At 42.4% G+C, this 23,678-nt stretch overlaps 1 pseudogene; it reads left to right on the plus strand.

The window, feature by feature from the left end:
• Positions 1 to 277: 277 nt before the first annotated feature.
• Positions 278 to 395, plus strand: LOC126089803 (5S ribosomal RNA; annotated as a pseudogene).
• The last annotated feature ends 23,283 nt before the right edge of the window (positions 396 to 23,678 follow it).

The raw sequence follows: 23,678 nt of genomic DNA on the forward strand, positions 1-23,678 counted from the left end.
GTTAAACTTCGGTTAGATGATAAATCAATCAAATTTATAGCCCGTAAGGTCAACTAAATACCTAGGAATTCCAATTACAAACAACTTAAATTGGAAAGAGCACATAGAGAAACTTGTGGGGAGGGGCAACAAAGACTGCGTTTTATTGGCAAAACACTTAGAAGATGCAACCGATCAACTAATCTGGAATCTTTACCATATATGGTTAAGGGCGTACATCAAGAAAGTTCAAAGAGGGGCAACACGTTTTGTATTATCGAGAAGTAGGGGAAAGAGTACCAACGGCCTTGCCGCAGTGGTAACACCAGTTCCCGTCAGATCACCGAAGTTGAGCGCGGTCGGGCTGGGCTGGCACTTGGATGGGTGACCATCCGGACGGCCCAGCGCTGTTGGCAAGCGGGGTACACTTAGCCCTTGTGAGGCAAACTGAGCAGCTACTTGACTGAGAAGTAGCAGCTCCGGTCTCGTCAACCGACATACGGCCGGGAGAGTGGTGAGCTGACCACATGCCCCTCCATATCCGCATCCGGTGACGCCTATGGGCTTAGGATGACACGGCGGCCGGTCAGTACCGTTGGGCCTTCCAAGGCCTGTTCGGACGGAGTTTAGTTTTTAGTTTTAGGGGAAAGAGTGTCACGGATATGATACAGAATTGGGGTGGACATCATTGTAGCCCTATGTCGTTACGGCAAGACCTTTTCAATCACCAACTCCCTCCTCCGAATGCAGAAATATTTTGTTGGCGACGACTTACGTAGGGGGAAACGATCATCATAATAAAATAAAGACAATCAGAGCTCGCACAGGATGATATAAGTGTTCATTCTTTTCCACTCGCTGTTCGCGAGTGGAATAGCAGATAATTATTATGAAGTTTCTTCGACGAACCCTTTGCCAAGCACTTAAGTATGATTTGCAGAGTATCCACGTAGATGTCGTTGTATGGCACGGGAAATCACGTAAAACAACAACCATGCTGGTAGGCACATTTGACTTCGTCTTTAATCCACTGGGAGTATTCGATCGAGGCCGACGGGCCATTACGAATCCCGGAAGCAGCAAGCTTAAATGGCTCTAAGCACTATGGGACTTAACATCTGAGGTCATCAGTCCCCTAGACTTAGAACCCACTTAAACCTAACTAACCTAAGGACATCATACACAACCATGCCCGAGGCAGGATTCGAACCTGCGACCGTAGCAGCAGCGCGGTTCCGGACCGAAGCGCCTAGAACCGCTCGGCCTCAGCGGCCGGCGCAGAAAGCTAGTGCGAACAAAATGCATTAGGTAATGGTGAACTATAGCCAACCTGCTTGCTCCACTATTTGAATGATAAGTTTGTTATGTGGGCACACAAGAGAGAATAGTCACACAAATTCCACGACTTTCTGGAAACATTCATCGGAAAATCAGTTTCACTATGGAAGTGTTGGCCCCACGGTATTAGATGTGATGGCCTACAGAATACCTGACGATACTCTTGAAGTCCAAGGGACAAAGTTTATGGGACATCAACCATTACAATTTTGCAGCTTCGCACCATCACCCACGCCCAGAAGCAAATTCCTCTGAACAGTGTCTACACATGAATCTCGCATCTCGTGACAGTAAGAGCCTGCGATCAGAACTAGATTTCCTTAGGGAAACTCTGATGGCCAACGACTACGCAGATCTTTCCATAAATAGGACCTTTAAACGAAGAGGTACTGACATCAGTGCAAACAAGAAGAACGATGAACCTCCCGCACATTATGTAGACCTTATGTGTCTAGTGTAACAGATGGCATAGGGAGAATCCTTCGCAAGACCGGTTTAAAGATTGTTCTTTTTTCTAAACACAAGACAAACGCTTCCTGCGGCCTATAAGAGGCAATCAAATTAAAACGAAATAGGTGGAGAAAAAAGTAAATAAACAGGTTATTATTTCAAGCGTAAACGCCAAAACTGTTAATATATTTTTCCCACTGTGAGACAAGAAGGTCAGTGCCTTTTTGGAAAAATGTTTGAGGTTGCCTACGGAAGCATGATTATACCCAGGCGTGCAATTCTTCGCTCGATGCAAATCGATAGCCACGAATGTCTTTCTCTCCAAAAATACGGGTATCGCATGGTGAGAGACTGAGACTGTATTGAGGATATGTAGGAACTTACATTCGAAACTTCTGCAGCTCAGAGGAAACAATAGGCACGCTAGTTCCTTGAAAGTCATGATGACCTTTTACTTTGAATGCAAGTACCCGCTGCTCATTGACTTTCTGGAACACGGCATCACAATTAATACAAAGCGGTACGGAGACACTTTGCAAAAATTGAAGCACGCTATCAATTTGAAACGCCCATGAATGTTAACAAATGGTTCAAATGGCTCTGAGCACTATGGGACTTAACATCTATGGTCATCAGTCCCCTAGAACTTAGAACTACTTAAACCTAACTAACCTAAGGACAGCACACAACACCCAGCCATCACGAGGCAGAGAAAATCCCTGACCCCGCCGGGAATCGAACCCGGGAACCCATGCGTGCGAAGCGAGAACGCTACCGCACGACCACGAGATGCGGGCGAAATTTTAACGAACGGTATCATTCTGTTGCAGGATAATGCTCACCTGCATGTTTCCAAGGTTGTTTCCACTAAGCCGCAAGAATTTCACTGGAAAGCCCTTACACAACTTCCATACATTCCAGATCCCTCCCCATGCGACATCCATATTTTTTGGAGTCCTGAAGAATGACATTCATGGCCGTCGATTAGCTTCGGACGAAGATGATGGATGGAGAGGGTTGTATGGGCGCACGACGGCAAGGTCTTCAGCGCCCGCTCAGTAACAGATTTAGACGGGTGTTAAGAAAAGACTCAGAACAGTAAGATAAAACAGAACGTAAACCACAGGTAACAAGCTGGGAAAAATATGGGCCTACCCACACCGAAACGTGGGACGAAGCATGCAGCCAGCAGTGAAACATGGACAACACAGGAAGAAAGTGGTGGAGGGAGCTAAAACAATATAACAGATCGAAGTTGCTGGCTGGCCGCAAGGAAAAAGAGAGGAGCCAGCCACTATGCAATACGCTACAACTTCCAGCCTAAAAGTTGAAACACGTATGTAACATAGCAGCGATGGCGAGGCATTGTAGCATCTGTGACCAGAGAGTATGCGCTTGACCGCGCGAGTGTTGCGAGCGGTTCTCAGTCTGTCGGTCAGTCGTTGCGAGTCTGTAGCTCTGTCTAGTTGAGGGCAGTACTCAGTTAGTTGTCGTTGAGAGCAGTTATGGAGTAGTCGTCATGCAGAGCGGTCGGTCAGTAGTAGCAGCCCAGTGCGGTTGTGTGATGTGGTCTGTCGGCAACACTGGTCAAGATGCTGAATGAGGTATATTGTTAATTAAGGTAATTATCAGATAATGTAAAGTTTATTTATTGTAATTAATTTCCAACAAGTGCCCCAATAATAATTTTGATTTGAAAGGCAATTTTAGAAAAAAAATTTATTTAATTGAATTAATTCCACTTCCCTTAAAGACAAATTTCAGTTAAATTACAAAAAAAAAGAATATTATTATTTGCAATGCAGTTCCTCCAAGCTGTGCGCAACAATAAGAGCAGAAATTTGACTAGCAGCTACAATGAGGTAAGAATTTAATTCTGATTTGCACAGGGCCAAAGACCGATATTTCGGTTTAATTGAATTTTCACTGCCACTGATTTTTATTAGCACTGAATTGTTTTTCATTATTTTTGTGAGGAGCTTATACTTGGGTCAGATTGCGAATTTTTGTCTAATGGTCATTGTCATTGAATTTATTTGCTGGGACGTTACGTTAGGTTGTATTCTTGTTAACATTCAAATTATAGTCTTTCAACATTTTGTGGGAAAGTTTCACTTGGCTCCATTAGTATTAAATAATTGTCCTTTAAAATTTTTGTGGGGAGGTTACACTTGGCGACACCCAGTCCAGGATCGTATTTCGTTGAGAGTCTTTTGAAAAACAGTCAGATATCTGCTCTTATTTGCTTAGATATAATTAGGATTTGGCGCAACGCTTTTATTAACTTGTGACTTTCTTTCTACAGGTCAACGGCAATTCGTTGCTCTGTTGTATTTGTGTGTTGTTTTTGCATTTGTGCTTATTGTTTTGTGAATAATTGTGACTATTGCAAAAATGCCGCGAAAGACTGTGAATAGTGTATCGCGAGGTATTGTGAACGAAATTACTGACTCAAACAACTTAACCGATAGAAATTGTGACACGCAGTGTAATGATGACAGTCCTGCGTTCACTAACAATGAGTGCATTCCAAACAGTAATGATGACTTTTGTCTTAATGATGAACGAACGAACTCGATTGTGTCTTCTGTTGATTTGACGACAATCGATGATGCGGAACGCTCTATTGTAATGAGCGATGCCCAGCCTAACATACCCGATTTGGAAAATTCAAGTAACGTACAGACAAATTTGTCTAATGAAAATGAACAGGATACTGAAAGTACGACGGATCTATTTAATTCCGAAATAGTGTCCAACAGTGTACATTTGACTGGCAAACCTTTTTGTGAGTCTCAGAATAACCAAATGGTTATAGAAAGCGAAACAATTTCAGATCCACCATTAAACAGCACAGATAATAGAAATGCTAATTTTGGCTCGGATCCAATTTTGGCAATACTGCTACAATTGAGGGAAGAATTCAGACAACAGAATGAAAGACAAGACAAAAATTACAAAGAACTTAGTGAACTTTTCAAACAACAGAACGAAATTTTCGACAACCATTTCAAACAACTTAGCGAAACAATTGATGAAAGTTTCGAACTCACGAACGAAAAACAAGACAACCTTAACGAACAGTACAAACAAGTTAGTGAACAGATTACAGCCGTTACCGTGCAATGTCAGAACAGTAAAGAACAATTACGTGAGGATACTAAGGCTTGTGCTAATAACAGTAATGAAGAAGTTGGCACTGTTGCACAAGAATTAAGTAGTACACGTGTAGGCACACAAGAATCAAATAAAGACGAAATTAATGCAGTCTCTGAACAATGCCCTAAAAACGTAGTACACAATCGCGACGAGTTTAATTTAAAGTCACTAGAAGTTTCACACATTCTGAGTACGGAAGTCGATAATAAAAGTGAACGACAGAACAACCAAATTAACGAGAGTTTTAAAGTAATAGAAATGAAAACTATTTCAGTCACCAATACACCACAGCAGACGCCACTTTTCGAACGTTTGTCAGAGTCACGCAGCGCGTATAATTTACGTAATTTACAAAGACTACGCGACTTAAAATCCGAAAAGCTACGCGACGTAAAATCTGAAAAGCTACGCAAGTTGAAGTACGAAATGAAACAGACAAACAGATTTTCGCACAAACCTGAACGTGTTCTTAAACTCAGTGACGAGAACGTAGATTATAAGCAATTTGTATCTATAAGAAAACCTAAGGAATTTAATAATGACAGAGCACAGATACACGACTTGAACTGTATACGACGATTTATTTTTGTACTTTCACCGCTATTACCTGTAACGCAGAAACTAGCTTTGAACTGGATACGACAATTTGCTCTTGAACTTTTAACAACATTTCGTGTAATGCAAAAACTTGAATTAGTATGGATACAGCAATTTATTTCTGAATTTTTACCGGCATTGCCTGTAAGGCAAAAGCTGAAACGTATTTGCAGTGCGTAATTAACCTCAGGGGATTCATTACACTTTAATGAATATGTGCCGTAGCGAGCATAGGGCCCCGAGCTGTAGTAGTGCTGTTTCATCTTTAGTTTTCTGCACTGCTGCCTTCTCTTCTACTATCCTTTATATCTATCAAAACCGCTCTTTAACTATTGCTCTACCTAGAATTAAGAATATGTAATGAAAACCCGATGTGACAAATTTTTACCGAAAGTGACAATCTTTATTAGGCACTCCACAACTACCAGCGTAATTTTAATAACTGACAAAATTTTAATCATCAGTACGTGTAAAATTATCAGTAACAGTAAACACATTTTTGTAACAATAGACGTTTTTCACCACAACAGCATGAAAGTCAGCCGCTTAGCATACCTAACCAACAATGCAGTCTACAAGGTCAACCAAGCTTTAATGTTTCGCCGCGTGCACGTATAGTCCCAGCTACAACAAATAGTAACGCACGGCAGCAATGAAATAATTACGTACAGAAAAAACAGTATTTCAATCTCTATCGCAATGCGCCGTATGGAAATGACTATCACGACATACGTAAAATTAATTAGCACAATTTTCAGAGTACATTCAATAACACGTCAGATAGAATTTGATTAAATACAGTACAGATTGCATATTCCAGTAACGTAAGCAATACTTTTCACGCAGAATTTTGTTCATGAGAATGTTATTTGAAATACGCTTTGTTAAATGCTCCACTTTTATCGCACCCAGATCTTACCAGAAATTTTTTCATCGCTACCGACAGTTCCAACACAGCTTTAGGCGTACATATTTTTCAGGAAATTGAAGAAGATGGTTCTATAGTAATTAAAAACATCGCATTTGCAAGCCGCATTTTGTCACCCGCTGAACGAAATTATTCCGTTACTGAACTTGAAACATTATGTGTTGTTTGGGCTTTTACGAGATTTCGGCACTTTCTTTATGGAAGACACACTACAGTTTACACAGACCACAGAGCGATACAATTTTTACTTTCAGCTAAATTCACTCACGACAGGTTAAGCAGATGGAAACTTTACTTGCAGGAATTTAATTTCACAATTGTTCACATTCCCGGCACACAAAATGTTGTAGCAGACGCATTATCCCGTTCTCTTTGCAACAATCAGCAAGACATCGCAACCAACTTCTGTAAAGCAAATTTCAGCGTAATGTACATCCAACAGGTTGCATTTGAAAATTTTATTTCGTCGTCATTACAGGACATAGCAAAAGAGCAAAGTAAAGACAACGTGTGGAAAGAAATTAAACGCCTTTGGCAAGATAAGAATAATGTTACGATTAGAAACCATTACACTGTACGCAATGACATTTTGTTTCGCCGCTCTCACCCTGACACCAACAATTGGTTATTATGTATTCCTGACGAACTGGTTAACAAATTAATTTGGTACACTCATTTAAGTTACGCACATTACGGAGCACGAAAATGTTTTCTTATACTGAGACAGAACTGTTATTTTAACAACATGGAGAAACGTATTCGACGAGTTTTAGCGTCTTGTAAAATTTGCCAGAAAGCTAAATCAGACACCACTTCACATATTCCTCCTTTATATCCCATTGTACCTGTTAAATTAAGACACATGGGCGTAGTAGATATTTTTGGTCCGATTCCGAGAACTAACAGAGGTTTTTGCTACATCTTTGTCGCTGTTGAGCTCACTTCAAAATTTGTTACTTTCACTCCGTTACGCAAAGCTACTGCTAAAACTGTTTCGAAAGCATTTGTAAAACATTTTCTATTTCATGTAGGGCATGTGATGAGAGTAATTTCTGACAATGGATCACAATTTCGTAGTAGTGTATGGACACGTATGTTACGAGCTAGAAACATTTCTCCGATCTATATATCCAAGTACCATGCTTCTTCGAATCCTTGTGAACGGTTAATGAAAGAAATTGGTAAGCTGTGCCGAATATACTGCCACAAAAGACATATTGATTGGGATACACACATACTCTCATTCCAAGATGTAATTAATTCCATTCCAAATGAATCCACTATGCTATCTCCGTCTGTTATACTGAAAAATGTTGAACCACCAAACAAAATTAAAGAATTTGTAAATTTTCCCACATCTCGTCGCTTACGACACCACGAAATAATTGACATTGCGCTGAACAACATCAAACGTGCCGCAGAGCGCCGGAGAAGACAGCAAAAACAGGTTTGTACACGTCGAGACTTTCACGTTGGACAGAAGATGTTAGTACGTACACACCATTTATCCAGCAGAATAAAAGGTAAGTGCAGTAAATTCGAACTTCTATACGCAGGTCCATATCGGATTCGCAGCATCCCTCACCCCAATGTTGTACACGTCGAAACTTTGAGAACCAGAAAATCGAAAGGCAACCACCATATCTCAAACATTAATCCGTTTATTGAATGAAATCACTTTATGATTTAACAAGCTATAATGCCATTTGCTAATTTTATAATCACGTATGCAATTATACTCTCATGAATACTTACTGATGATTATCGTATTTTTTCTTGGCAAGTGCCCGGCAAGGTAAGGTTAGCAGGTCGCTTTTCTTGTCGTTACACATCAGACCATGCACATTTTCCACTTTTTTATGTACGATTGTATTCCAGTTTTGTCTATATGCAGTGTGAAATAGTTAAGATATAAAACACACCAGTCGACTTTGACATTTTTTTTTTTTTGGCCTTATGACATCTCAACATCGTGACTTTTACTTTTTTTTTGCTGCTGCATTGTGATATTCTGTGTACATTTTTGCCTTTGAACACTGTCTGTGCTTTTGACATATTACGTTTTCTGTCACGTTATGCTGTATGCTTGATTCTGTTACCGTTAATCAGTAATTATTTAGTGGGTATATGATTTAAATGCAAGACATTAATCTTTGTTCATCATTTTCAGAAAGAAATAACGTGTAAAGGAAATAAATTAAACAGAAATGGGAATTTCACCTACGGAATAGACGAAAGAGGATTCAGTAACTTTATGAGGAAGAGTAAATGGATCAGGATTAACAAGCATTAACAAGAATATACTATACTCATCGTAGAATAGCAGTCTTAACTAATTTTTTCTTTCAGAATACAAGGTGATTGATGCAGGCTGTCAGACAGAACTACACATCTTAGTTTTAGTGATGAAATATGTTAGAGATAAGGAATAGTTGTATAATGAGTAATGAAGTGATATTTTTGCAGATGATAATGAATACTGATGAAGAATATGCTATTATGAATAATGAAGTTTTTTCTTTACAGGTGATGATAATGATGGAGTTATGAATAATGAAGTTTTTTTTTTTTCTTTACAGATGAGGATAATGTTGAAGTTATGTATTTATGCTACGTAGTTATTTAAGTATTTGTTGCAGTTTGTTTTGACAGCAGGTGTTATATTGCATAGTAGGATGACGGAAAGTTTTGGAAAGGACAGCTATGAAACACATGTTTATACACATTTCACTACTTGTTAATTCGAAGTTCACTACTTTTCAGCATAGTGTGCGTTTCTTCTTTCAGGTCAATAATCCATTTTGTATTTTTTCCAGGAGACGTTTTTCATGATACATACTAAACCTGTTACTTGTTATACCTGTTCTAGTACTTGCATTTTTTTTAACCCATTTGTGTTTATCATTTATAAATGTGATCACATATACTGCCTTGTTACATAACCTTGCTACAGCTGACTCATGACGAATGACGTTACACAGGAACAACCCAGTACCATTTTTTTTCTCTTTTTTCTCTTCTTGCTTTCTCTTGTAATTACCTAAAGCAATGCGTTGCTAGCACAAGAACAAACAAAATATATATTACCAGTCCTCAATAATGCCTTGTAACTGGCTAATAACTGCCACTGTTTATTGTAATGAGACTACTTATAATGCCCATGATTATTAATGCTATGACTGTAATTAGCTGATTTTTAATAATGACTTCATAATGATCTGAATGTGACTCAATGGATTGTTATTACTTCTTAATGATCTGAATAATACTGAATGAGGAACAATGTTTTATACTATTCGATACTTGATGGCCACTGAGTGCCAATAATTAATGACAATCAATGAATTAGGTTATTAATTATGCCATTAATTAGCTCTTGTTTTCAATGTTGATACTTTGTAACAGGAAAAGAATATGATTGTTTCATAATGTTTTGTAATTAGGAAAAGGCTAATTATTCTTACTATATTGAAATGACAAATGATTAATTAACTATGCTGTACTTTGTAACTGGAAAAGAATGTGACTGTTTAATAATGCTTTGTAATTAGGAAAAGGCTAATGATTATTACTATTGGAATGACAAATAATTAATTAACTATGCCATACTTTGTAACTGGAAAAGAATGCGATTGTTTCATAATGCTTTGTAATTAGGAGAAAGCTAATGATTATTACTATTGAAATGACATATGATTAATTAACTATGCCATACTTTGTAACTGGAAAAGAATATGATTCTTACTATATTGAAATGACAAATGATTAATTAACTATGCTGTACTTTGTAATTGGGAAAGAATGTGACTGTTTAATAATACTTTGTAATTAGGAGAAGGCTAATGATTATTACTATATTGGAATGACACATAATTAATTAACTATGCTATACTTTGTAACTGGAAAAGAATGCGATTATTTAATAATGCTTTGTAACTAGGAAAAGAAGGTTACTGATTCTATGTAAAACAATTAATGAACAGTTTCTGTAATACTACATTCATGGTACAGAAATGTTCAACACGGGGCCATGAATGCCCCAAATGCAAACTGTAATTATCAATATTATGTGACTTAATGTCCTTCACCTCATGAGCTAACTACCCTGAATTATTGCAATGTCCACTTGTCCTGTCCATCCTAGTGATCATGGAGCACTACCTTTGGGTTTGCACTACTTCTACGTTGGTGTGCCTTGTAAAGCGTGGTGTTGACACGACATGCTGTCCACCACCATGAGCGATGAAGACGTTATTATGGTCCCACTGTTTGGTGTACCTAATGTACTGCCAAAATGAGAACATGAAATATTACTACGAGAGTTCAGTGTCTTGGCTACACTGATGAATTCTGATGGGAAAAGAACTTCAAATTGTGTCACTTGGTGTTGTACTTCTGTGGAAAGATATGGACTTTCAGAACAGCTGTGTGCAATCTAAAGTGCTACAACCATGATGCAATCCTTCCCTTTCCTATCCTAATTCTTGTCACATGGTGAAAATAATTTTTTGCTAACATTATTTATGTTCATGACTATACATATTTTTGATTCGCTGAACTCCAGTGCGAGTACAGTTATGTCACTTGTCAATATGATTTTTGCCATTATGTTTATTTATTGCAAAAATACCTAAGACGTTTTTCGATTTGTTCTCAAGTACAGTATGTGCACTCTTGTCTTTTATATTGTATATACATTTTTTAGTATTTTATTTTAATGATATGTTCTGAATTACAGTGCATGTGCACTTATGTTCTGTGTTAATATGTTTTCTACTGAACTTCAGTGCCTGTGCATTTTTCCCATTTTTCAATATGATTTGTACTCATTCTGTATATTCAATACTTCAATGCGTATGCACTTATGTCATTTGTTACTAATTGTATATACATTTCATCATTTACTGATATGTTCTCAACTGCAGTGCCTGTGCACTTTGTTATCTGTCAAATAATTTGTATATACATTTTTCTGATTTGCTACTATGTTTTGTACTCACATTTTGTCTTTGTCTGATATATTTTGTACTTAGTGCGTGTGCACAACATTTAATTCATGTACTACATCTAAATATTCTGTAAGTTGTAGAAGTTTGTTAATTAAAGAAAAATTTTGCCGCGCTTGGCAAGTCCAAATGACTCACCATCGCTGCCAAATTTTTGCCCCCCCAGTGGAGGGTTATGAAACACGTATGTAACATAGCAGCGATGGCGAGGCATTGTAGCATCTGTGACCAGAGAGTATGCGCTTGACCGCGCGAGTGTTGCGAGCGGTTCTCAGTCTGTCGGTCAGTCGTTGCGAGTCTGTAGCTCTGTCTAGTTGAGGGCAGTACTCAGTTAGTTGTCGTTGAGAGCAGTTATGGAGTAGTCGTCATGCAGAGCGGTCGGTCAGTAGTAGCAGCCCAGTGCGGTTGTGTGATGTGGTCTGTCGGCAACACTGGTCAAGATGCTGAATGAGGTATATTGTTAATTAAGGTAATTATCAGATAATGTAAAGTTTATTTATTGTAATTAATTTCCAACAAGTGCCCCAATAATAATTTTGATTTGAAAGGCAATTTTAGAAAAAAAATTTATTTAATTGAATTAATTCCACTTCCCTTAAAGACAAATTTCAGTTAAATTACAAAAAAAAAGAATATTATTATTTGCAATGCAGTTCCTCCAAGCTGTGCGCAACAATAAGAGCAGAAATTTGACTAGCAGCTACAATGAGGTAAGAATTTAATTCTGATTTGCACAGGGCCAAAGACCGATATTTCGGTTTAATTGAATTTTCACTGCCACTGATTTTTATTAGCACTGAATTGTTTTTCATTATTTTTGTGAGGAGCTTATACTTGGGTCAGATTGCGAATTTTTGTCTAATGGTCATTGTCATTGAATTTATTTGCTGGGACGTTACGTTAGGTTGTATTCTTGTTAACATTCAAATTATAGTCTTTCAACATTTTGTGGGAAAGTTTCACTTGGCTCCATTAGTATTAAATAATTGTCCTTTAAAATTTTTGTGGGGAGGTTACAAAGTTTAGGCCAGAGTCCAGACACATCACAAAACTTTAAAACCCTAGACACACACGTCTCATCATTAGCTAAAACACAAAGGCAGATCCCCAGCAACTTGTGCTTCTGCCCTTGCATTTCGGACGAAGAGGTGTACTCCTGGGTATAATCTGGGTAGGTAGTCGCAAATATTTTCCATGAAGGCAATGATCATGTTGTCTCACAGTGGGATAAATGTTTTAACAGTTACGGCGATTACTTTTGAAATAAAGAAGATTTTACTTATCTTTTTCCATCTGTTTCGTTTTCATTTGATTAGCCCTTATACAACGGACGTACCTGACCGCCTTCCCACTGTGGGTGTAAATGAAGTGACGTATATTTCTGGCAAAGTACATGTCGGTGAAACTGGAAGGACAGTAAAAGAACGAGTGGAGAGCACGAACGTCACACACGTTTGAGACAAAAGGCAAAGTTGTTGATAATTCTTCCGGGTTATGTGGCCGTGGTCCAAGGACCACGGCCACATAACCCGAAGAATTAAGGACCACGGCCACATAACCCGAAGAATTATCAACAACAGTACCATCCGGTCGCGAAAGCCTTCATTGTATGATTAAAAAGTAAAGTGAGCGGTAGAGAAGCATTAACAAGAAAGCGTGCGGTCCAAATAATGTAATATTTATAGAAGAAAAATCCTTGAAGCGGGCGAAATAACGAAGACTAAGTGCGGTTTCAATAGAGATTACAGCTACAGGCTTCAGCCTGTGACGAAAATATACACCCTTCCACGGGGAGTGAAGAACATAAACAGCTACCGTAAAACAACCGAGACGCCATAATAATAATAATATTTTGGATCCCCTCTCTTCCGGTATCTGCTTTCAGTATTTACCCAATGACGACAGGAGCAGTAGCTGCTGGATGATTTCACCCATTACAGGGCTATTACTAATGATGGAAGCGATTTCAAAAATTCACTGTAGCTCCATTCATTGACATATGGTCACGACACACTACAGATACGTAGAAAAACTCATAAAGTTTTGTTCGGCTGAAGCCGCACTTCAGGTTTCTGCCGCCAGAGCGTTCGAGAGCGCACTGAGACAAAATGGTGACAGGAGCCGAGAAAGCGTATGTCGTGTTTGAAATGCACTCACATCAGTCAGTCACTTCAGGACGAAGTTCAACAAAGATCCACCAACTGCTAACTCCATTCGGCGATGGTATGTGCAGTTTAAAGCTTCTGGATGCCTCTGTAAGGGGAAATCAACGGGTCGGCCTGCAGTGAGCGAAGAAACGGCTGAACGCGTGCGGGCAAGTTTCACGCGTAGCCCGCGGAAGTCGACGAATAAAGCAAGCAGGGAGCTAAACGTACCACAGCCGACGGTTTGGAAAATCTTACGGAAAAGGCTAAAGCAGAAGCCTTACCGTTTACAATTGCTACAAACCGATGGATCGGTCGTGGTGGAGATCATGATCAGCAATTCATGTCATGGCCTCCACGCTCTCCCGACTTAACCCCATGCGATTTCTTTCTGTGGGGTTATGTGAAAGATTCAGTGTTTAAACCTCCTCTACCAAGAAACGTGCCAGAACTGCGAGCTCGCATCAACGATGCTTTCGAACTCATTGATGGGGACATGCTGCGCCGAGTGTGGGAGGAACTTGATTATCGGCTTGATGTCTGCCGAATCACTAAAGGGGCACATATCGAACATTTGTGAATGCCTAAAAAAACTTTTTGAGTTTTTGTATGTGTGTGCAAAACATTGTGAAAATATCTCAAATAATAAAGTTATTGTAGAGCTGTGAAATCACTTCAATCATTTGTAATAACCCTGTATGTTCACTTCTCGGGAAAAGCGCAGAAAAACAGCATCTTTCTAGGAATTCTTCTACCTTGGAAGCAAAGTAATATATGACGTACAAAGCAAGGAGGACATGAAAATCAGATTACTGTAACCATAGTGAACATTCCTGGGAGTGCAAGTCCAAAAGAACAGACACCACACATGTATGAATGTATACACGGTTTGACGGCCGTAAGATCTCTCCAGTGCTAAAGTCTTCTCCCTCCTGAGCTCTTGCGGGACTCCAGCGAATGCCAGCGAGCAATGAGTACGATAGACAGGGAGCGCTACGCCAGTAGTCTGCGGCAAGATGGGAAACTGGGTCGGATGGGAGTCGTTTCCAGACAGCTGAGTCGTTGGCACGGTAGCACAGCGTGCTCGGTCAGAGAGAAGAAAACTGTGTGACTGGATCAACGATTAACTTGAACAAGCGCAAGGGACGTCCACCCCGCACAAATAAACTGAAGAGCTAAAGAATCTGGCATAGGCAAGCATATTCAAATGCAGAGATATGTAAACAGGCAGTGTATGGTACTGCGGTCGGCAACGCCTATATAAGACAACAAGTATCTGGCGCAGTTAGATGATTACTGCTGCTACAATAACAGGTTGTCAAGATTTAAGTGAGTTCGAATGTGGTGTTGAAGTCCGCGCACGAGCGACGGGACAAGAATCTCTGAGGCAGCGATGAACTGGCGGTTTTCCCGTACGACCGTTTCACGTCGCGTAACGTGAATATCAGGAATCCGGTAAAACATGAAATCTCCGACATCGCTGCGGCCGGAAAAAGACCCTGCAAGTATGGGACCAACGACGACTGAAGAGAATCGTTCAGCGTGACAGAAGTGCAACCCTTCCTCAAACTGCTGCCGATTTAATTACTGGTCCATCAACAAGTTTCAGCGTGCGAATCATTCAACGAAACATCGCCGATATGAGATTTCGGAGCCGAAGGCCTACTCGTGTACCCTTGATGAAAGCACGACACAGTGCTTTACGCCTCACCTGGGACGCCAACACCGACGCTGGACTTTTGATGTCTGAGAAACATGTTGCCTGGTCGGATGAGTCTCGTTTCAAATTGTATCGAGCGAGTGGACGTGTACGGGTACGGACACAGCCTCATGAATGCATGGAACCTGCATGTCGGCATGGGAATGTTCAAGCTGGTATAGGCTCTGTAATGGTGTGGGTCGTATGCAGATGGAGCGATATGGGACCCCTGATACGTCTAGATAAGACCCTGACAGGTGACACGTACGTGAGTATCGTGTCTGATCACCTGCATCCATTTACGTCCATTGTGTATTCAGACGGACTTGGGCAATGCGACACCCCACACGTACAGAATTGGTACAGAGTGCCCCCAGGAACATTCTTCTGAGTTTAAACTCTCATTGGCCTCCAAACTCCCCAAACATGAACATTATTGAGCACATCTGGGATACCTTGCAGCGCGCTGTTCATAAGAGATCTCCACCGCCTCGTACTCTATCTATTTATGGACAGCCCTGCAGGATTCATGTTGTCAGTTCCCTCCAGCATACTTCAGCCATTGGTCGAGTCCATTGCCACGTGGTGCTGCGGCACTTCTGCGTGTTCGAGGGGGCCCTACACGATATTAGGCAGGTGTGTCAGTTTCTTTGGCTCTTCAGTGTACAACGATCAATAACAAACAAAATGACATAAAAAAACGGGCGGTCAAGGTGACACTGCACCAGTAATGGGAAGTCCAGGTTCGAATCCTGGTCCGGCACAAATTTTCACTTGTCGCCAACGAAATTATTTCAGTGCTTCATTGCATCGAGGCAACGGTCTTGCCGCAGTGGATACACCCGTTCCCGTCAGATCACCGAAATTAAGCGCTGCCGGGCGTGGCCGGCAATTGGTGGGTGACCATCCGGGCCGCCATGCGCTGTTGCCATTTTTCGGGGTGCACTCGGCCTCGTGATGCCAATTGAGGAGCTACTCGATCGAATAGTAGTCGCTCCGGTCAAAGGAAACCATCATAACGACTGAGAGAGCGGTGTGCTGACCACACGCCCCTCCTTTCCGCATCCTCAGCTGATGATGACACGGCGGTCGGATAGGCCCGTGGCCGGAAGACGGAGTGCTTTTAATTGCATCGCGTCAGCAATTATTTCGTTTTCATTACATCGAGTATATATAAAGCTGCAGGATCATGAATGGCGTCTGTTCTTTTGGAAATTATAAACGTTTTCCGAAGTGTTAAATAAAACTTACGGAATACACTCATACAGGACCACTTGTGTCAACCGTTACAAGTAACTACTTTCTGTGATGACTGGGTGTTGTGTGTTGTCCTTAGGTTAGTTAGGTTTAAGTAGTTCTAAGTTCTAGGGGACTGATGACCATAGATGTTAAGTCCCATAGTGCTCAGAGCCATTTGAACTACTTTCTGCAAATATATTTCCGTTTCATGTTCGACAAACTGACGGTGTGGCGCTCGGCCCACATACAGCGTAAATACGATGTGCTGTCTGTGTGAAGATCAGTGGCCTTCACGAACACAGCACCTATTCGTGCGTTTGTTTTTCAGAGGCTCACTTGAGCTTAAGTGTTTTAGCAGGCTTTAGAACCTCGTTGTGCATCGATAGCACCCTTCTCTATTTCTCTTCGAGCCTTAAAGTAGCACGCACTGCGTATACTCTCGCCTGCTTTCCTGCACGCAAGCGTGTGTTTATCAAGCATTTGTTTGCCTTCTGCCAGATGCAGAGAGGACAGCAGTTCGCAGCGCGCACTCCCCGCAGCGCTGCAGTCGGCGTCCGGCTTCGTTTCTGGAGCGAGAACCGCTGAACAATGCGGATACTGCGGGAGGCCGTTTGTATACGCGGCCGAAAATAGGTCCGGGCGCTCTATCTGTCACCGCGGCAGGCAGCACTACCTGTCCGCGCGTATGCATGCATGCGCGGGCCGTGGCTGACTGCCGCGGCTCCGGGCTGAAAACTCTGCCAACACGCGACGGGCACGGGCGCCTGGTCCCACGTGGGAGGTACACACTCGCGCCGGCGCTCGGCGCGGCCCTGTCCGAGCGCGTTGACGGCAGACAAGCTCCGAGAGCTGACGTACGAGCCGCTCCTTCCACTTTGGGCGTACGTAAGTTAGAATGGACTACGAAAGATCAGGGCTGTGGAGGATGTACCTGTCAGTACGTGACCGTTTCAATCACGATGGCTGACCACGTCTGGAAGAAAATAAAACCTCAAGACATGGCATTTCTCTCGCAGCTCTTACAACCACACTCTCTAGGAAAAGAAAATTGTTGTGCTCTTTGTTAGGGCGCACTAGCTCTAGGTTCAGCAGTCTGGACAGCCGGTCTTGGGGACCGATAGTGAAGGAATACCGCAGACCACGACTCCGCGTCTGCTGAGGATAAGGCACATAGTTTAGGACCATAACAAGGACTCGTGAATCGGATTTGCAGTTTCCTAAGTCATCCCATCTCAGTTATGCGATCTCCACTGCCTACATGCAAAAAAAAAGAAAGAAAAAAGAAAGAAACGGAGTAACAATAACTGTCCGAATCTCACTCAGGCCCGGCCCACCCTCAGCTACTCACTGTCAGTCTGACGAACAGCCTCACGAGACGAAATTTTCTGACACACATGATGCTGAAGGGCTTAAAAATGTACGCTCCAGATGGAAAGCCACACGACATTCCATCGCGTCCATTGAATTCGGTGAGAATCTAGTAAAATATGATCTCATTATCCAACCAAGAACAATTATTATTGAAAATCTTGACCCAAGGAAAATGCAAAATTTCAGATGACACTAAAGCAATTTAATCTTGCACAGCTTGTGGTTGACGTGAAATTCAGGAAGAATAGTGTCAAAATCGCCACCAACTAACTGATTTTGAAATTCAACTTAAAAAGGCAATTGGCACCACCTACAGACCGGAAGCTGTCATCAATTTAGGAAGTCCGAGCAGCAAAGGACAGTGAGAATGGGAACCACATGGACCCTTTCTCACTGTCGTCATCACCAACGTTGATGACGATGTCACCAACAAGGAAATCGAAGATGAACTAGCAGTGCAGGAATCCTAATTTAAAAATCACAGTGCTCATCTTTCCGCAACTCAAACAAAGATCCACAACAAAATACGTGTTATTTTGGACAATGAAGAATCTATCGACAAGCTTCTTGCACAGCCCTGCAGGATGCATTGCTACATAGAGTTGAATCATCCAGCCTCTGCCCCCGCAACCTACGCAATGCATAAAATTCAATAGCTTCCTGCAAGCCTCCTAGAACTGTAGCAATGACCCTAAATGCAATAGCCGTGGCGGACCTCACCTGATCTTCAATTTCAAAACTGACTCAAGAAAAACATAAATGCGGCAGCTGCTATGGCATTGGTCTCGATACCGATCATAATTGCTCAGAACGGGCGAATGAACCCATCTGCGCCGAAAAAAATAGAAAAAATGAAGTGTATCGATGAACCTACTGCTCACTTGCAGGAACGCTCCCAAAATGAAAATTTTTTGCTTCATTCACCACTGCTCTCCTCACAATTCTCCTTGAACTTAGATTCCACACAATGGAGGCTATATAAACAGTTTTCAAGAAGTCCCCAAGGCGAGATACTGAAATACCGCCCACGTAGACCAACATAGCATCTACATCAACAAGTTACGATACCAGTCAGCCTATGTTTAACCTACTGTTACACCCTACAAACTTGAATAGTTTCTTCATGAAAAGTTCCTTTTGCACTGACGCCTAACCAAGACACTGCTGCTACATGCTTCATCAACGCAAATGGTTTCCGTGCTAAAAAAGGAACTCCTAGAAAAATTAATGAGCGAACATGACAGTTACCGACATTGCTGAAACCAGATGTTTCGGAAAAGATGTCAGTCTTCTAGATTATGTATGCCGCAGACTTGGAAAACCCAAATCAGGAAGAGGAAGATGTTAACATGGAGCTGTTGCCATTTTTCACACAAAACATTTTTAGCTATACTACTTGGTATGCCAGGAAACCTGAGCACTCATCAAACTATTGTCCTAAAAATCATGTGTAATTACGGGTTAATCTGTCTTCTTCGCAGCTACAAATGTACCTCCTACTGAGGACTTACCAATAGATCTCACTTGGCTCAGCCGTTGTCACAGGTGACCTCAATGTCAGAACCAGTGTTTCTGGCGATAAAACTAATAGAAAAAAGGCGATCTTCTCGCCACAGCTCTAACTGATAACCTAGTCCACCTGGAAGGTAACTCACCCAACGTTTATCAACCAAATTGGACCTTCCATCACTGCTCATATTAGCTACACCCAGAAAATCGCTAGACGCAGCAGCGAGGTACAGTATTTCCAGCGATAACCTACCTTCCATCATAAGAACAACCACTATTATCCACGTCATGAGTGATAACAACAAAGAGGAAACTTTCTTCCATTCTAAAAACCTGAATGTAGAAAACTTGAATACAGAGTTCTTCAGCAAAAAGCCCAAAGCATCAGCCCTTGATGCTATAGAGGTTATTGATAACTATAATCAGCTACTGGTTCAAGAGGTACTATATGCCACCGAAGACAGTGCTCCTAAAAAAACTATTAAAGAACCCAAAGATAGGCTCCCTACATACATATGGGCCAATCCAAAGCGAACACGTGCGAACGAGAGTCACAAGGACTTTACCCACGTAACTCCACTCTCTTTTGCGAAAAGTTAAAGCTAATCTTGGGCCATACCACTACCGAAGAACCGGCTCTACAAACTGATGATCACATCACGAAGACGAAAGAGAGAAGACCGAAATATTTCGCACTGTAGTAGCAAAAATTCACAACTACCAACAGTACTCCAGATTTGATGGTAGCCACGAGGAAATTATTTACCTCATCTACAGCAGGAAAGTGCAAATACGAGTTGAAGATCAAATGTCATCTTACTTCACTCCTGCAGCCATCATCTCCCCAGTGCTAAACACATTACACACTGCTCCCATCCCCAGACTCAGGTGGTGGAATGAAGGCGTGGATGGCTTTGTACGCGAATAGTCTCTCTTACTGCTGTCATGCCCCGACCAGAAATACAATCACTGAAGAGGCTAAGAACTATATCAGCAAACTGGAAACCTGACTCAATAAATGCAAGATTAGACCGAAGCCAACCAAAAGCCCGCTGGTTCTATTTAGGCACAAAAATCTCACCAATCTACGGCTGCAGAACCGTCACAAACTCAATATTCGACTCTGGAGACGGGAAATTAATAAACAATCTAATACAAAAAATCTAGGCATCTTCCTAGACGTACTCTAACACTGATAGAAAAACACATCCGAAAAATGTAAACAAGCAGAAAACAGAGTCAACCTACTGCGACTCATGCTGTACAGAACACATGGAGTTGATCAACCACCGGTGCTTCCTCCACATAAAATTTTGGTCCGTTCCATTCTCGAACACGGATGTCAAACAAGGATCATGTCAACAATCCAAGCAAAAGGATTCTATCTGTCGAGAGGAGGATGCTGTGTATTGCTGAAAATCTAAGTCATGACTTCTATAGAATTCTCTACATTAAAACCTCAACACCAAAAGAGTACTGAAAAGAAGCAAAGAAAAAAATGCCAGTTTCGGACTTAACAGGCCACTTAACGAGGGACTCACAATTTCTTTTCTATTACACGATCGCCGGCCGAGGTGGCCGAGCGGTTCTAGGCGCTACAGTCTGGAACAGCGCGACCGCTACGGTCGCAGGTTCGAATCCTCCCTCGGGCATGGATGTGTGTGATGTCATTAGGTTAGGTTAGGTTTAAGTAGTTCTAAGTTCTAGGGGACTGATGACCTCAGAAGTTAAGTCCCATAGTGCTCAGAGCCATGTGAACCATATAACACGATCCTAAAATGCTCGACTCTCCAAAATTTAAGTACACTTTCCCTTCCTACATACACTCCTGGAAATGGAAAAAAGAACACATTGACACCGGTGTGTCAGACCCACCATACTTGCTCCGGACACTGCGAGAGGGCTGTACAAGCAATGATCACACGCACGGCACAGCGGACACACCAGGAACCGCGGTGTTGGCCGTCGAATGGCGCTAGCTGCGCAGCATTTGTGCATCGCCGCCGTCAGTGTCAGCCAGTTTGCCGTGGCATACGGAGCTCCATCGCAGTCTTTAACACTGGTAGCATGCCGCGACAGCGTGGACGTGAACCGTATGTGCAGTTGACGGACTTTGAGCGAGGGCGTATAGTGGGCATGCGGGAGGCCGGGTGGACGTACCGCCGAATTGCTCAACACGTGGGGCGTGAGGTCTCCACAGTACATCGATGTTGTCGCCAGTGGTCGGCGGAAGGTGCACGTGCCCGTCGACCTGGGACCGGACCGCAGCGACGCACGGATGCACGCCAAGACCGTAGGATCCTACGCAGTGCCGTAGGGGACCGCACCGCCACTTCCCAGCAAGTTAGGGACACTGTTGCTCCTGGGGTATCGGCGAGGACCATTCGCAACCGTCTCCATGAAGCTGGGCTACGGTCCCGCACACCGTTAAGCCGTCTTCCGCTCACGCCCCAACATCGTGCAGCCCGCCTCCAGTGGTGTCGCGACAGGCGTGAATGGAGGGACGAATGGAGACGTGTCGTCTTCAGCGATGAGAGTCGCTTCTGCCTTGGTGCCAATGATGGTCGTATGCGTGTTTGGCGCCGTGCAGGTGAGCGCCACAATCAGGACTGCATACGACCGAGGCACACAGGGCCAACACCCGGCATCATGGTGTGGGGAGCGATCTCCTACACTGGCCGTACACCACTGGTGATCGTCGAGGGGACACTGAATAGTGCACGGTACATCCAAACCGTCATCGAACCCATCGTTCTACCATTCCTAGACCGGCAAGGGAACTTGCTGTTCCAACAGGACAATGCACGTCCGCATGTATCCCGTGCCACCCAACGTGCTCTAGAAGGTGTAAGTCAAATACCCTGGCCAGCAAGATCTCCGGATCTGTCCCCCATTGAGCATGTTTGGGACTGGATGAAGCGTCGTCTCACGCGGTCTGCACGTCCAGCACGAACGCTGGTCCAACTGAGGCGCCAGGTGGAAATGGCATGGCAAGCCGTTCCACAGGACTACATCCAGCATCTCTACGATCGTCTCCATGGGAGAATAGCAGCCTGCATTGCTGCGAAAGGTGGATATACACTGTACTAGTGCCGACATTGTGCATGCTCTGTTGCCTGTGTCTATGTGCCTGTGGTTCTGTCAGTGTGTTCATGTGATGTATCTGACCCCAGGAATGTGTCAATAAAGTTTCCCCTTCCTGGGACAATGAATTCACGGTGTTCTTATTTCAATTTCCAGGAGTGTAGTTCTACAAGCCATATCAAAATCACTTCATCTGCCTCGAGGAATGAACAAGTCAATGACATTGTCGATAGACCAAAGTTACCCACAAGGACTTGAGATGATTTAGCACAACGATAAAGGAAAATAACTAATCAAGCAATTGTATTTCGCGCAGTGTCTACAGAATGAAAAGAAAATGATACATGGACTAAATTTCCAGTATCAGAATGATAACAAGAAGGAATAAAACCAGAACGTCAGGCAGATAAACGCAGAGGAGTATTTTCCGACCGAACGTGGTTTTCCCTCAGCCGCAATCCGGATGCCGGGATTCAGAATGAAGAAGATAAAAATATCTACCTCATATCCATCTGAAACTCACAGTATTAAATATGCACCCAAATTCTCGTCGGGGTCAGGGATTTTCTCTGCCTAGTGATGACTGGGTGTTGTGTGCTGTCCTTAGGTTAGTTAGGTTTAAGTAGTTCTAAGTTCTAGGGGACTGATGACCGTAGATGTTAAGTCCCATAGTGCTCAGAGCCATTTGAAACAATTGACCCAAATTCTCGTAAATAAATTGTGTCACCATAGAAAGTGACGACGCCCTCCTGTAACCCGCTCTTTCCGACGGACTTTTCGTTAAAAAAATTGAACTAGGACAGCGTTCTCCCAGTAATAAATTACATCAGTTCCAAATTCCTTAGTTCCGACTAAGGTCAGTGGGAAGTTTGTCTTGGTTGTCAGGTAAATGTCGGAAATGGGAAGCCGCTCCAATTTATTTCCAGTTGTGGACCCTCTTTGCTCCATTATCAGCTCATCTGGTAAACGTGTGCATCGAACAGTGACTCTTCAGAAAGCGAGATCTCAAACAGCCTGCTCCACTCCTTGGACTAGAACTTGGAAATTTGTGTTAAGTTCCTATAGGACCAAACTGCTAAGGTCATCGGTCCCTAGGCTTACACACTACTTGATCTAACTTAAGCTAACTTACGCTAACGACAATACGTACACCCATACCCGAGGAAGGACTCGAA

Source organism: Schistocerca cancellata, chromosome 6, assembly GCF_023864275.1.
Source record: "Schistocerca cancellata isolate TAMUIC-IGC-003103 chromosome 6, iqSchCanc2.1, whole genome shotgun sequence".
Lineage (NCBI taxonomy): Eukaryota > Metazoa > Arthropoda > Insecta > Orthoptera > Acrididae > Schistocerca > Schistocerca cancellata.